We start from the raw sequence: 12,680 nt of genomic DNA, 5'->3' as shown, positions 1-12,680 counted from the left end.
ATCCACTGGCTGTGGACTGTCACGCGCAGAAAGGGTTTTCAAAATGGAGTATTCCCGTCCCTCATGCCCAGAGATTACGATACATGAAAAGTAAATAGAAACAGCTTTAGAACACAAGAAAAAATGGATGCACTGTATACCATAAACTTCTATACTACTCCCATTTCTTTATAATAAACTATAGCATTAGGTTTTACGCATAACAAGCAGCATAGAAAAAGCAACAATGCAAGCTTCAGGCATGTGAGAACGTAGAGCAGCCATCTTAGTTCTACTGCGCAAGTGCAAAGTGTCTCCCACCAGAACTGCGAGTACCTCACGTCACATGGGTATGACCGACGCATGTGCAGAAGAAATTCCCACGTAGCAGCAGCCATTTTAATCTGCAAGCGTATTACTATTAGTGAACACATAAGCAAGCGTCACTGGGACACCCAAAATGTCAGAATAAGGGGTAAATTAATAAGACCAACAGGTTGATTAATAATTTAGGGTTATTTGAGGTTCATGAATACAAGCAAGGCACTTTACGTGCGAATCCTTGCTCCATCACTTGTAATCAGCCTAGGCAAATTTTATGTTGGCTGCAAATGTGCGGGTCCTACGGATTAGTATGAACTACACAACAAGCGTATAGAGTAGACGACTTGGGTAATAATAGTGGGGGGGACAATTGGATGGTGGGTGAGAAGGCCAAGCGGTAGGCGTATATTAATGTATAGTGCGGAGGATAGTTTTGTAAGGCGATTTTCCCAGGGGTACACAAAGTTTGTGAGGTGCATCAGCTTCATTAAAGCGCCCTTTTTTACACTACAAGTTGTCAGTGGCCTATGCTGTGCTCTCTCGCCCAATTTCCATTGCTAAAACTGAGAAAGACAGTCTTACAGTGCCTTCAACTGTTTTTTCCAGTTAAAGTGTGACATTCTGAACAGCAGACCAAATGAATGGGTAAGAAATGTATCCACAACAGCGTGCTTCTGGTGCCTGAAGGGTGGTAGATCACATGGAGTCAATCGCCAGAGAAAAGAAATAAAGATTGCCTATTTCTATTAATATCATGATTATTAGCATAATTTTCCAATCAATCTAATAAAATATACAATAAAAGCCATCCTATTTCTGGAAAATGTGCTACCTTTCAACCAATCACACCTAAATGAAGTCATACGGCTCGGCGTCTTTGCTATGACATGATATGCAAATATTAATTGAACATAATACAAGTGTCGTTTGCAGCTTTAAGAATCATTCATTTCTGCTCCCTGCTCTCAAACAGTAATGAGCTCATTATCTCCCTGTTAGCAGGTTTAATGTGCATGCATGTTAATCAAGTTAGCGAATGCATCTTCGACATAAGGTGCTCGTCTTTTTTTCTATAGATACAAATTGGCATCTAATTCTCCTGGGCAGCACCGCCAGGAAGGTTTTCATCTATATAACTGTCTAGCAAATTCTGATTAATGAACTCGGACAGCAAGAACTGGGGCGTAGGGCAATGACTTATGTGAAAGCTTCTCATTCAGCTCTACAGCCCCAAAAATGCCCTCCCAAAGCACCAGAAATGCTCAACCAGTTACAGTGTCTATACATAAGCTATTGATCGCCAGCTTTTTCTCGTTCTCTACTGCTTGCAGCAAAATAATAATTACATTTTCTTAGTGTCCACCACAATATTTTAGTTGGCATATTATTCCTGCGTTAGTATTTTGGTGCAGTACCTGAAATTCCTAGCACCCGGGTTTATTGGAGAATCGCATAATGTGTGCTAGCTACATGACTCTATAATATATATAATATGCATTCTATTTAACTTTGGAATTGCAGTGGTTTTATACAAAAGTCCCATTCTGAGTCACACGTGTGAAATTAAAAAAATCCAAGCTTTGTGACAAGTGACCTCATTTGCAACTTCAGGAAGTTGTGAAGTTTGTCTCCTTTGGACAACTAAAACTATGGTTTAAGTTTTGAGCAACACAAAGGGGCATATTTACAATAAGTGGCGCATCCCTGCATATCAGCAGGGATGCGCCACGTATTGTGCGCCATGCCTCCGCCACAATGGATGCGCCGCATTTACAATGTGGCGCACCATGAGGCAAAAACGGCACAGATGCGTCACACATCTGTGCCGTAAAAGTGGCGCATTGCTGGAGTTGCGTCGCAAGTGCGACGCAGCTCCAGCAAGGCTCTAGGGTGCCCTATCCTTCAAATGCTTTGTCAATCCTTACGCCTGCTTCAAGCAGGCGCAGGGTTTTGATGCAGCATTGGCCTAAAAGTGACTGAGTGAAATCTTGTAGATTTCACTCAGCCACTTTTAGGAGGCGTTCCTGCGCAGGGGGGGGGGCGTTCCTGCGCAGGAACGCCTCCTAAAAGTGGCTGAGTGAAATCTACAAGATTTCACTCAGTCACTTTTAGGCCAATGCTGCATCAAAACCCTGCGCCTGCTTGAAGAAGGGCTTGTTAATACCCCGCATCATGGTGCATCTTTTGCGCCGCCGCTGCGTCACAAAAATGACGCAACGGCAGCGCAAAAGAGGCGCAAGGGGCTTGTAAATCTGCCCCCTTGGTTTTACCAAAATATTTGTTTCCTGTGTTGTGATGTTAATAAGCAGGGGTGGGCTGTAAAGGAATGTATGACGCTCAGAGACTAAACGCCTCGTCAGTGGCAGTACGACGCCTGAAATGGCAGAAACCGGTCCCCGGAAGCTTGTTTTCTTCCCAGTACAAGAATTGGCTTGGTAGTTTGGTTTGCCCTGTTCCCATCATGCACTGGGACAGGAACAGACTAATTTGCATATAGCCAAGTTCTGAGCTGGGATGGTGCAGTGAGCTAAAAAACGGTGATGGATTAAGCCCTGATCTTTGGACTGGGTAAGAGTGGTCTGCTTAATTCAGGCACTCTGTTCATCACCACCCCCTTTTCTGAATCATTTTGTCCACCATAAGCGTGGAAGGGTATACTCAGATGTGAGTCCCTTGCTCATTGCACCATCAGGATTCAAGCAAGCCGGGCCGACGACGCCTGAAATGGCAGAAACCGGTCCCCGGAAGCTTGTTTTCTTCCCAGTACAAGAATTGGCTTGGTAGTTTGGTTTGCCCTGTTCCCATCATGCACTGGGACAGGAACAGACTAATTTGCATATAGCCAAGTTCTGAGCTGGGATGGTGCAGTGAGCTAAAAAACGGTGATGGATCAAGCCCTGATCTTTGGACTGGGTAAGAGTGGTCTGCTTAATTCAGGCACTCTGTTCATCACCACCCCCTTTTCTGAATCGTCAGTGGCAGTAAGCGCTATATCAAATATTTTAAGAGTAAACTACAGCCATTCATTCAGTTATGTCCAAGTTACAGCCTACGGAGGAACAGTTCTTCTTGAAAGCCTCTCAACGTTTGCTGTTACAGTCACAACAAATACGGTATGTAGGCACTCCTGGCTATAGCTATACTGTAAGGGCAAATGCTTGAAACCAAAACGCAAATGGAGAAAAAGGTAAACGCAAATGTGGCCTGAGGTCAAAGACATCAAATTTAACAATCAGGAATGGTTCAAGGTTTTTTGACTGTGAGAAGGAAGGGTCTTTGAATTTGAGAAATACATTGATTTGGTATAATCTCCTGCACAGGACATTTCAAACCCCATAGTTTCAATAAAATGAACTAACATATTCATGATTGTTGCTGCCAGCATGGAGATAATTGGGTTTAATTTTTGTCTATTTGTTGGGATTGGTCCAACATAAAAAGATATTGGGCTGGAGTTTTATAAGTGTTTCCAAGAGGCATTGTGGCGGCGTGTATCCTGAAGCTATGCTTACTGGAGTTGCTGTGTGGAATTAAAGGACACAAGTATCTGAATACATTGTTATATCAAGATACTGCACACACACACAGATGGTTGCTTGGCAGGCAGTTAAAGCTACGGTCCTGTCTTAAACTAAACTTAGTTGTAGAATTATTAGGTTAGGTTAGATGTCCATGCCTCAAAATGAAACTATTTCAGGAGCAGGATATTCTGTCTTGCGAGCCCTTGGTCTCCCGGTCCCATCTATAGTATACGCACAATGTGACAATCACCCTTCTTTATTTTTGACATTTTCTACCCCACTAAGACCAAGAACTCGCAAAGTCAAAGCGTGTTGTCTAGGGCGTAGCCTTTTATTCACATGAAACCAGATAATACTTCACAGACCAATAGGAGAAGACCATCCTGTTTGGATATATACAAATCACAGCATCGTGCTTTAGCCGCATCAACCTGAAAAAGGCATTAAGTAAATCATTCACAACATTACTTGAGCTTCAGTTTTGGCCGTACACTTTAGCGACAACAACATGTCAAAGACAGGAAGAAAATTAGGCACAACATTACACCTGCACTTGAGCTTGGCCTTACAATGGAACTTGACCTTCTCATCCATCCCGCCAAGCTCTCCACTCAGCTGCGCACATTGTGCCAGCAGGCCCCAACGCGCACAGCAAACAGTTGCATTATTTGCAATCCAGGGCAGCGCATAACGCACTGGCCCACCGGGGTGCCTGAAAACAGGCAGCCTCCCCAAAGTTCTACTCAGTCCATCCGTTGCGGGTTAGGGAGTAGAGTCCAGGACTACCAGCAGGTCAGTCCTCCTTTTCGGCCTACCCTCAGCACACATGGATCCTACCTCCCCCTGGGGTCCATCCAGTCTCTGTACTTCTCATGTTGTGCATCCCCCTTTGTTGTTAATTGTCAGTGCTCCGCCATGGAGGTCTAAGTGGACAAAGAGGCCGAATACTCCAGGGCGCAGCCTTATATAACTCCCCCTTGCATTCCAGCACGCCCTGATGACATCACCGTCCCTCCTTACTCAAAACACTACCCCTTCTTAACCAACCCGTAGGGGGCTTCGTCACATGGCGTAACTAAAGGCGCCCCTCCCCTAGGCACGGGGGCACCTGTGCAGTCCTAGACTCCAGCACAGAGCCTAGACAATACTAGGTACTTTAAAGCTTCTAAGTAGCAACAAGAGAAGAGCACAGCAAACCAATACACATCACAACATAGAAAAGAGAGCCCGTGATGAGAGCCCGTGATTTTACAATACAAAATATATGGTTGTGGCTGAGTTTCCTCTTAACAAAATTTAAAATATGCCATCTTGAAAGACAAAAAGGGACACTGGTTGCACCAAAGATGTGATTAAGCAGGTCTCAGCTAAGTTGAAGCAATTAGCATAGTTGAAAATTCAAGCTAGTGGTGTGTCAGGCAGAATTCACTGTGGCATGGATGCTGGGATCCAGCAGCGGGTACCTAGAAGTCATGTTCAGTTGTCTGTGGTGTTTGATACAAAGTGCGGGCTGCATAGTCAGCGTGTCATGTGACAACTTTGTGGCATCCGATGACTTTGAGAAGTAGTAGTTATTTCCGCCCATATATGGCCGCGGGCATTGTGCCCATTCTAAGATGATTGCAAGTTCCTGTACTGCATGTATGGGTGATCCCAATCAGTGTTAATGGACAACTTTACTTTCACTACCTTAACAAGGCAGTCAACAGCATCATAAGGATCTGTGAGAGCAGTAGAACTGTGCCTGGTCAACATGCACTTTTGTAGGCTTCTCCTTGTGTCACTCAAGTTTGCACCAGTCTTGTCCCTATGTAGCACCTATTGGATTTTCTTTTTTCTCTTTCTTCATTTTGCCGCTCTTCCTTTTCTATAGAGGATATGTTACTTGTGTCTCAGTGCTCTCAAGTTTTCCATGTTCCTGTGTAAGTAACTCAACTAGTCCAGTTTTATTTTGCATTTTTGGGATACAAGTTTGGATTTTATAATGACATAAACAACAAGTACAGATATTCCAGTATGCAAAAATAAACATGAACTTGATCAGTTACTCACGCATGGAACTGGAAACTTGAGCTTGTTGGTGTCTCCTTATCCTTTTTCTTGCTCAAGGCACCTAAATCTTCATGCTGGTTTCTGCTTGAAGGTGAAAGACTCCTCTAACCTGCAGACGAAGAGTTACATAACTTAGTATATAATAAAATCCCATCAAAACCAGAAACCATTGATATTCTAGGTTAGGAGCTCAATTCATACTTGCACAATAAACATGCTAACCTGAACTGATGCACCAAATGCAATGCTTATGACCTCGCAATATGTATACCAATAAGTAACAACACCTAAACCAGAATTGCATAACCATTTATACTCAAACCAATATGTAATACCAAATTCATAGTCAACTCTGTCATAATGTTAGATGTAATATGATATGTAATCTCATCTTTAAGTTTATTTACAACATTTGTAATTGCATTAGTCAAATCAAGGGTGAGATTGTGAGCATTGCATTTAGTGTGTGGTTTGCATACCTTTAATGCAGGTTGTGGATTGTACTCCTTATCATAACTTGAAAACGTAAATTATTTTTGGCTTTGAATGTGTGTGTGTGTGTGTGTGTGTGTTTGTATATATACATATATAACTTACGCCCCGCAGTGCACTGTTTATGACCTCACATATGACATCACTCATGATATGGTCATTGACATCACTGATGACATCTTAAAGTGACATCAATGATGACATCACTGATGACATCATCAACAGAACCACTCACACACTCACTCACTCTCCTATACCACCTCTCATGCACACATTCATATACCCACACAACCACTCACATTCCCATTCACAGACCCATACAAGTACTCACACAACCACTCACTCATCCCTAGAGCCAATCAGACACCCACTCACTTACTAATACCCCTGGCTGATTTCGGCCCTGGGGACCCCATCCCCTGGGGAACAGCCATTTGTCCTGAGTTCCCCCAGAGCACCTGGTCTGCACTTGGACCGTGGGGGGAGCCTGGGCAGTCCCTACCGACTCCCACCATCCTGCGGGAGCCATCATTGTAGAGGAACTACTGGCCAATCAAACCCCTACGTCAGTCCTCATGGAATTTTCTGAAATATCTTAAGATATCTCCATCCAGGAACTGCTTAAATGCAAATCTGGTTCTCCCAGTGATCCTTGGCCAGCTAAACAATATAAAGCACTAGCAGCACTCCTCAACCCTTATCTTAATTCCATATGGAACGCCTCCCTAAGATCGGGCATTTATCCAGAGGTCTGGAAACATGCTTTTTTAGTTCCTATCCTGAAAAAAGCCAATGCGGATCCAGAGATCCCGGGAAACTATAGGCCGATTTCCCTTCTCCCTGTCCCTGCCAATATCTTGGAAAAGCTGGCCCATCAACAACTTGCCAGCTTTATAGAGTCCAAGGGTCTCCTTCATGATTCCCAGCATGGATTTCGCTTGGGCCAGAGTCAGCTCTGATTGAAATGGCGGATTCTGTGCGGTGGACACTTGATCGGGTTCGAGGGCGGTGTTAGTGCTGCTGGATTGAAACGATTGAAATACATTGGAATCCAGGGTACGGTTCTTAATTGGATTGCCTCATTCCTATCTGACCGCAAACAACAGGTTCACACTCCCCCTTATACCTCCTCAGTTAGGCCACTCAAATGAGGTGTCCCCCAGGGCTCCTCTTTGAGTCCACTCCTGTTCAATGTACACCTGACCCCTCTTGCCAAAATGATTGCTCAGTCAGGCATTAAAATAACATCATATACCGACGATATCCAGCTCCTTTTCTTATATAATGAGCCTTCATCCCTCACCTTCGACCCCCTAAAGTCTTGCCTTAGGAGTATTGCGAAATGGATGGATCTTAATTTTCTTAGACTCAACTCGGGAAAAACTGAGGTCCTGTTCTTTAACCAGCCATCTCCATTAAACTCCAATCTATGGTGGCCGCAAGATCTGAGCCAGGCCCCTCTTCCTAAGGATTCGGTTAGAAACCTGGGGGTCAGATGGGACAATCGTTTGTCCTTTGCTAATCAGGTACAAACAGTTTCCGCTGCCTGTTTCTCCAAAATATATTTTTTAAAAAGACTTATAAACCACCTACCCAGTAATATCCGCAAAACCATAGTCCATGCGCTCATAACTTCGCATCTTGACTATGCCAATGGACTCTACCTGGGTCTAACAGCAGGACTGTGCCAGAGACTCCAAGCAGGCCCGCTTGGTCGGAGGCATTCCGCTTAGACAACATATCTCCCCATACCTGCGCAAAGCACACTGGATGCCCATCACCAAAAGGATTGAGTTCAAAGCCATGACCCTAGCCTATCGGACTACCAAGTGCAAAGGACCACCCCATCTTAGATGGAGCCTCAGTCCTTACAGTAATTCCAGAGTTCTCCGCTCTAACACTAAACTGTTATTAATCACTCCTAGATTTAAAAAGGCTCGTTCTGGAGGTAAAACTTTTGAAGTGTGTGCCATCCAGCGCTGGAACAAACTTCCACCTCACCTCCGCATGATTCAGTCGGAACTTGAATTCCGCAGATCCCGTAAAACCTTTCTTTTCTCTTTGTAAGTTTCCGTTTTGGATCAACTGCCGTCTGTTCAATTAGCGCCGGGACACCCCGTTGGGGTAGCTGCGCGCTTTACAAAATACACAAATAATAATAATAATCATTGCTTTCACACACAAAGAGCTGCTAAACATGCAGCTCCCTGTGTGTGAAAGCAATTTGTATGTTTACCTGCTCATTTAACAGCAATCAGGGAACCAGACAAAAGTTCCGCTTCCAGCAAATGAGAGCATTTTGACTGCTCTTGCTTGCGGAAAGTGGAGTGTTTGCTGTGGCTTGACGGGAGCGGTTAAAGCTCCCGCCAAGCCACAGCAAACAGCTATGTCCTTGTGGTGGGCACCCTGGGACATAGCAGGAGCCGGCCCCGGGGGTGGCAGTCCACAGGGCCACCTATGGTTCCTGAAGTGGGGCCATGCAGCCCCCTCCTGTGATTCAGTAGGGCCTGCTCAGGGGAGGTGATGGTTTCCAGAGTGAGAATGGCCCAGGAGGGGCCTGCGCGGCTCCACTTCATATTTTAAAACAGCTTTTGACCCACGGGGCGGAGCTTGCTCGAGACCAAGATGGACGCTTGAGTCTCGAGCTCCGTAAAGCCAACAAACGATCCTGCAATATCCTGAGGCCTGACGATGCTGGGGGCATACATTCTCAGCTACGGTGCAGCGTGAGACCCTTGGGCTCCTCCGATTGCGCTCTGGAGTAAAGCACTTGCAGCTGTGTCTGGCAAGAGGGGAGATTCCCCGAGGCGAGAGTGGGCCGCGAAGCACCGGCCGAGATTTGAAGGCACGCCCGCGACGTCACCCTGCGTGCGGCTGGGCTTTGTGCAGAACGGCCGGAGAAGAAGGAATCTTAAGCGGAGCTGGGGGCTTTGACCGGCCCATACTGCGGATCAGCGGACGCGACCGACTCTGTGCCTGCCCTGCGCGATATGCTTGCTGCCTGCGGTGGAGCAGAGGAAGGCGCCGAGCTCCTGCAGGTGAGACGCAACTGCCGGGAGCGACGCCGGGGTTACCGCTGGCGCGGAGCAGCCAGGTACGGGGCCTGTGAGAGGAGCCGCGCCCCTCCCTCCCCCTGAAAACCCACCTGAGCCTTGCTTGTGTGCTCCAGAGCCTCGGGAGACAACACAGCGGTGTGTGGGGCCCTTCCCTGGCCCGGGCGGACTGAGCGATACCGCAGGCCTTGCGGTGCAAGCGGTGCGGCTTACCCCGGGAGCATTGAGGGCCGGTCGCACTACACGAGCCCTACACCGGGACGATAACCCAGGCAGAGTGCACACAAGCGCTTTGGGCCCTTGGACGTGGTGCTGGGCCGAACAACTGGAATGAGCCTGTGTCGCCAGTGATCTGCGACATGATATTGGGGTGCGCTGAGGAACCGCGCCTGAGGCTGTGATAGCAGCGGCGCCTGCTGCTTGGCTGTGGCAGGTGTGGTCGGCCGGGAGAGGCGAGTACCTGTTTCTGGATCCTCTGCGAGGTGGCAAGATGGGGAAACCAGAACGAGGACAATCCAAGCTTCCCTTTGCGCAAAAGAGTACTAGATCGCTGGACAAGTCTGCGGGGGATGGTAGCAGGTCTTCTTCCCCGGTGGAGCAAGAGCAGGACATCAAAAGCCTCTTGAGTCTATGCTGAAGGGGTCACAGGAAGGTATATCATCGTTGGGGGCAAAGATGGACGCACTAACGTACAGAATGGACAGAATGGGCGAAAGACTTGATAAGCACGCAGAACGCCTCAACATGTCGGAGAGGAGTATCACCGAGGTAGAGGAGGCGCAGACTACTATTGATGCTGGTCATAAGCAATTGGGGAAGGTGATACAACTACTCCAAGATAAGACCGAGGACTTGGAGGCGCGCTCTCGGCGCTGTAACGTTCGCATCGCTGGTCTCCCTGAAACAACTCAAACCGGTAAGATGGAGCCCTTCATAAAACGACTGCTGACAACAGTGCTGGGCACGGAGGTCTTCTCCAACATGTTTATATTTGAGCGGGGGCACCGGTCATTAGCTCCGCGACCAAAGCCGGGGGCCCCGCCGCGACCAATAATCGTGAAGTTTCTTAACTATAGAGATAGAGATGCGGGCCTGCGAGGAGCCACAGAAAAACAAACAGTGAAATATGAAGGCTCGAACACCTCCTTGTACCTGTACTTTACTGCCAGAGTTCAGGAGGCGAGGAAACACTGTGTTCCTATGAAGAAACTGCTTCGGGACCAGGGGCTGGACTATGCAATGCTATACCCGGCAAAGCTAAAGGTCAACAAAAACGGACAGTCGTAAATCTTCACGGACCCGAGAGCACTGCAGAAGGCGCTGAAAGACTGGGCATGAGAGCAGAGGAAAACCCCGTACCGCGATGCAGTAGAGGAGGCCTCTGGGGGGGTAATGGAGGATCAGGACTGAGGAACTATGCGCACAGGTACCCTTTAAGGTCTTGGAGGGTGCGGAGAGTTGAGTACTTGATGGGCCGCGCGACAGTTGAGCGAGGAACTCTCTACGCTGGGAGCCGCTGTTGGCACGGACAGGACAGCTAGCTGTTGGCTGGAGGAGGAGAGACGAGTGTCATGCACCGTGTTACTTTTTTGGCTTTGTCTTTTGGTAGAGAGCAACCTCCACCCGCATGTGGTGACACTAAGGGAGGAGGCACAGGTTGGGGGGAGAGAGAGAGGGGGGTGGTCCGCTGTGGGTGGGGATGGGTGGTGGGATTGGGAGGGGATGCTATGGTTTAAGTTTTTAGATGCCAGATTTTGTTCTCTTGATAACACTCTTTACTTCGTGACATTACGCGGTCCACCATGGTTCTACACATTGGTCTGTGTAAATGGCGCTTGGCGACTTAGAGGTAGACAATAAGAGGGAAGTACTTAGAGCACTGACGTGAAATGTCCGAGGGCTGAACGACTACAGGAAGCTACGTAAAGTTTTGAATTACTTAACTCGCTCCTCTCTCTCGGGCTGAGTGGTCGCTCCCAGTGTCCCTGGCGACATTCGGTATCGTTGTGCTGCGCTACTGATCTAAACTGCCTAATAATTATTGCCTGCTGTCTGCCTGGTTGCCGCTTTGCTTTGTATGCACTTTTTGATTTGCAATTGAAACTTTCACTCTGTTTGCGCGTTTGCCCCAAGCGCTCTGCTGTGCTGACCCCCACGCTGCCATTTTGTTTGTTGTCGTCCTCTGTAGCCCGCCCCGCCTCCCAGCTGAGCCGCCCTCCCACAAACTACAAACAGCGCTCCCCTACCTGAAAGCGCCGTGACTCGCTCCTCTCTCTCGGGCTGAGTGGTCGCTCCCAGTGTCCCTGGCGACATTCGGTATCGTTGTGCTGCGCTACTGATCTAAACTGCCTAATAATTATTGCCTGCTGTCTGCCTGGTTGCCGCTTTGCTTTGTATGCACTTTTTGATTTGCAATTGAAACTTTCACTCTGTTTGCGCGTTTGCCCCAAGCGCTCTGCTGTGCTGACCCCCACGCTGCCATTTTGTTTGTTGTTGTCGTCCTCTGTAGCCCGCCCCGCCTCCCAGCTGAGCCGCCCTCGCCCCTCCCCCTCCACCATCCATATATGAGCGCTGCATTAACGCGCAGCGTCCACGCGCACCGACCGCGCCCCAGTCGCGCCGAAGGTGCGCCAAAGGTAAGCCCGTCTACGCCCGTCCGCGCCTGGACCGCGCCCAACGCCAGACCCCCTGGCCCTCGCACTGCCCAGCCCTCCCGCATTACGTACGACGCCACCACCCTCCTTACCCTTAACCCTGGCCGCTCCCCCAACTGCGTCCAAGCCGCTCCCGGACACACCCATGGACCCTTTTCCTGCGACTCCTGCAATTACGACAGCACCAAGACCAACTCCTCAACTACGAACACACAACAGATATCCGATCCCAACCACCTACAATGCATCCTGCTCAACACCCGCTCGGTCCACAGGCACGCCATCGACCTCTGGAATCTACTCGACACCATCTCCCCGGACGTCGCCTTCCTAACTGAAACATGGATGAATGCCTCTTCAGCCCCAGACATCACCATCGCCATCCCGGAAGCCTATAAGATCTTTCGCAAGGCCCGTACTGGACACACAGGAGGAGGCATTGCTATCGTCCATAAGAAATCCATCCGCATCTCAACCAGCTCAGACGTCAATCTCGTCAACTCTGAACACCTGCACTTCCAGATCCACATCGACCCCAAGACCACACTCAGAGGCACCCTCCTTTACAGGCCACCAGGACCCCGCGCACAATTTAGTGAAGACAT

The sequence above is a fragment of the Lissotriton helveticus genome, chromosome 6, assembly GCF_964261635.1.
Source record: "Lissotriton helveticus chromosome 6, aLisHel1.1, whole genome shotgun sequence".
Classification (NCBI taxonomy): Eukaryota; Metazoa; Chordata; class Amphibia; order Caudata; family Salamandridae; genus Lissotriton; species Lissotriton helveticus.
This window is presented reverse-complemented; position numbering follows the sequence as displayed.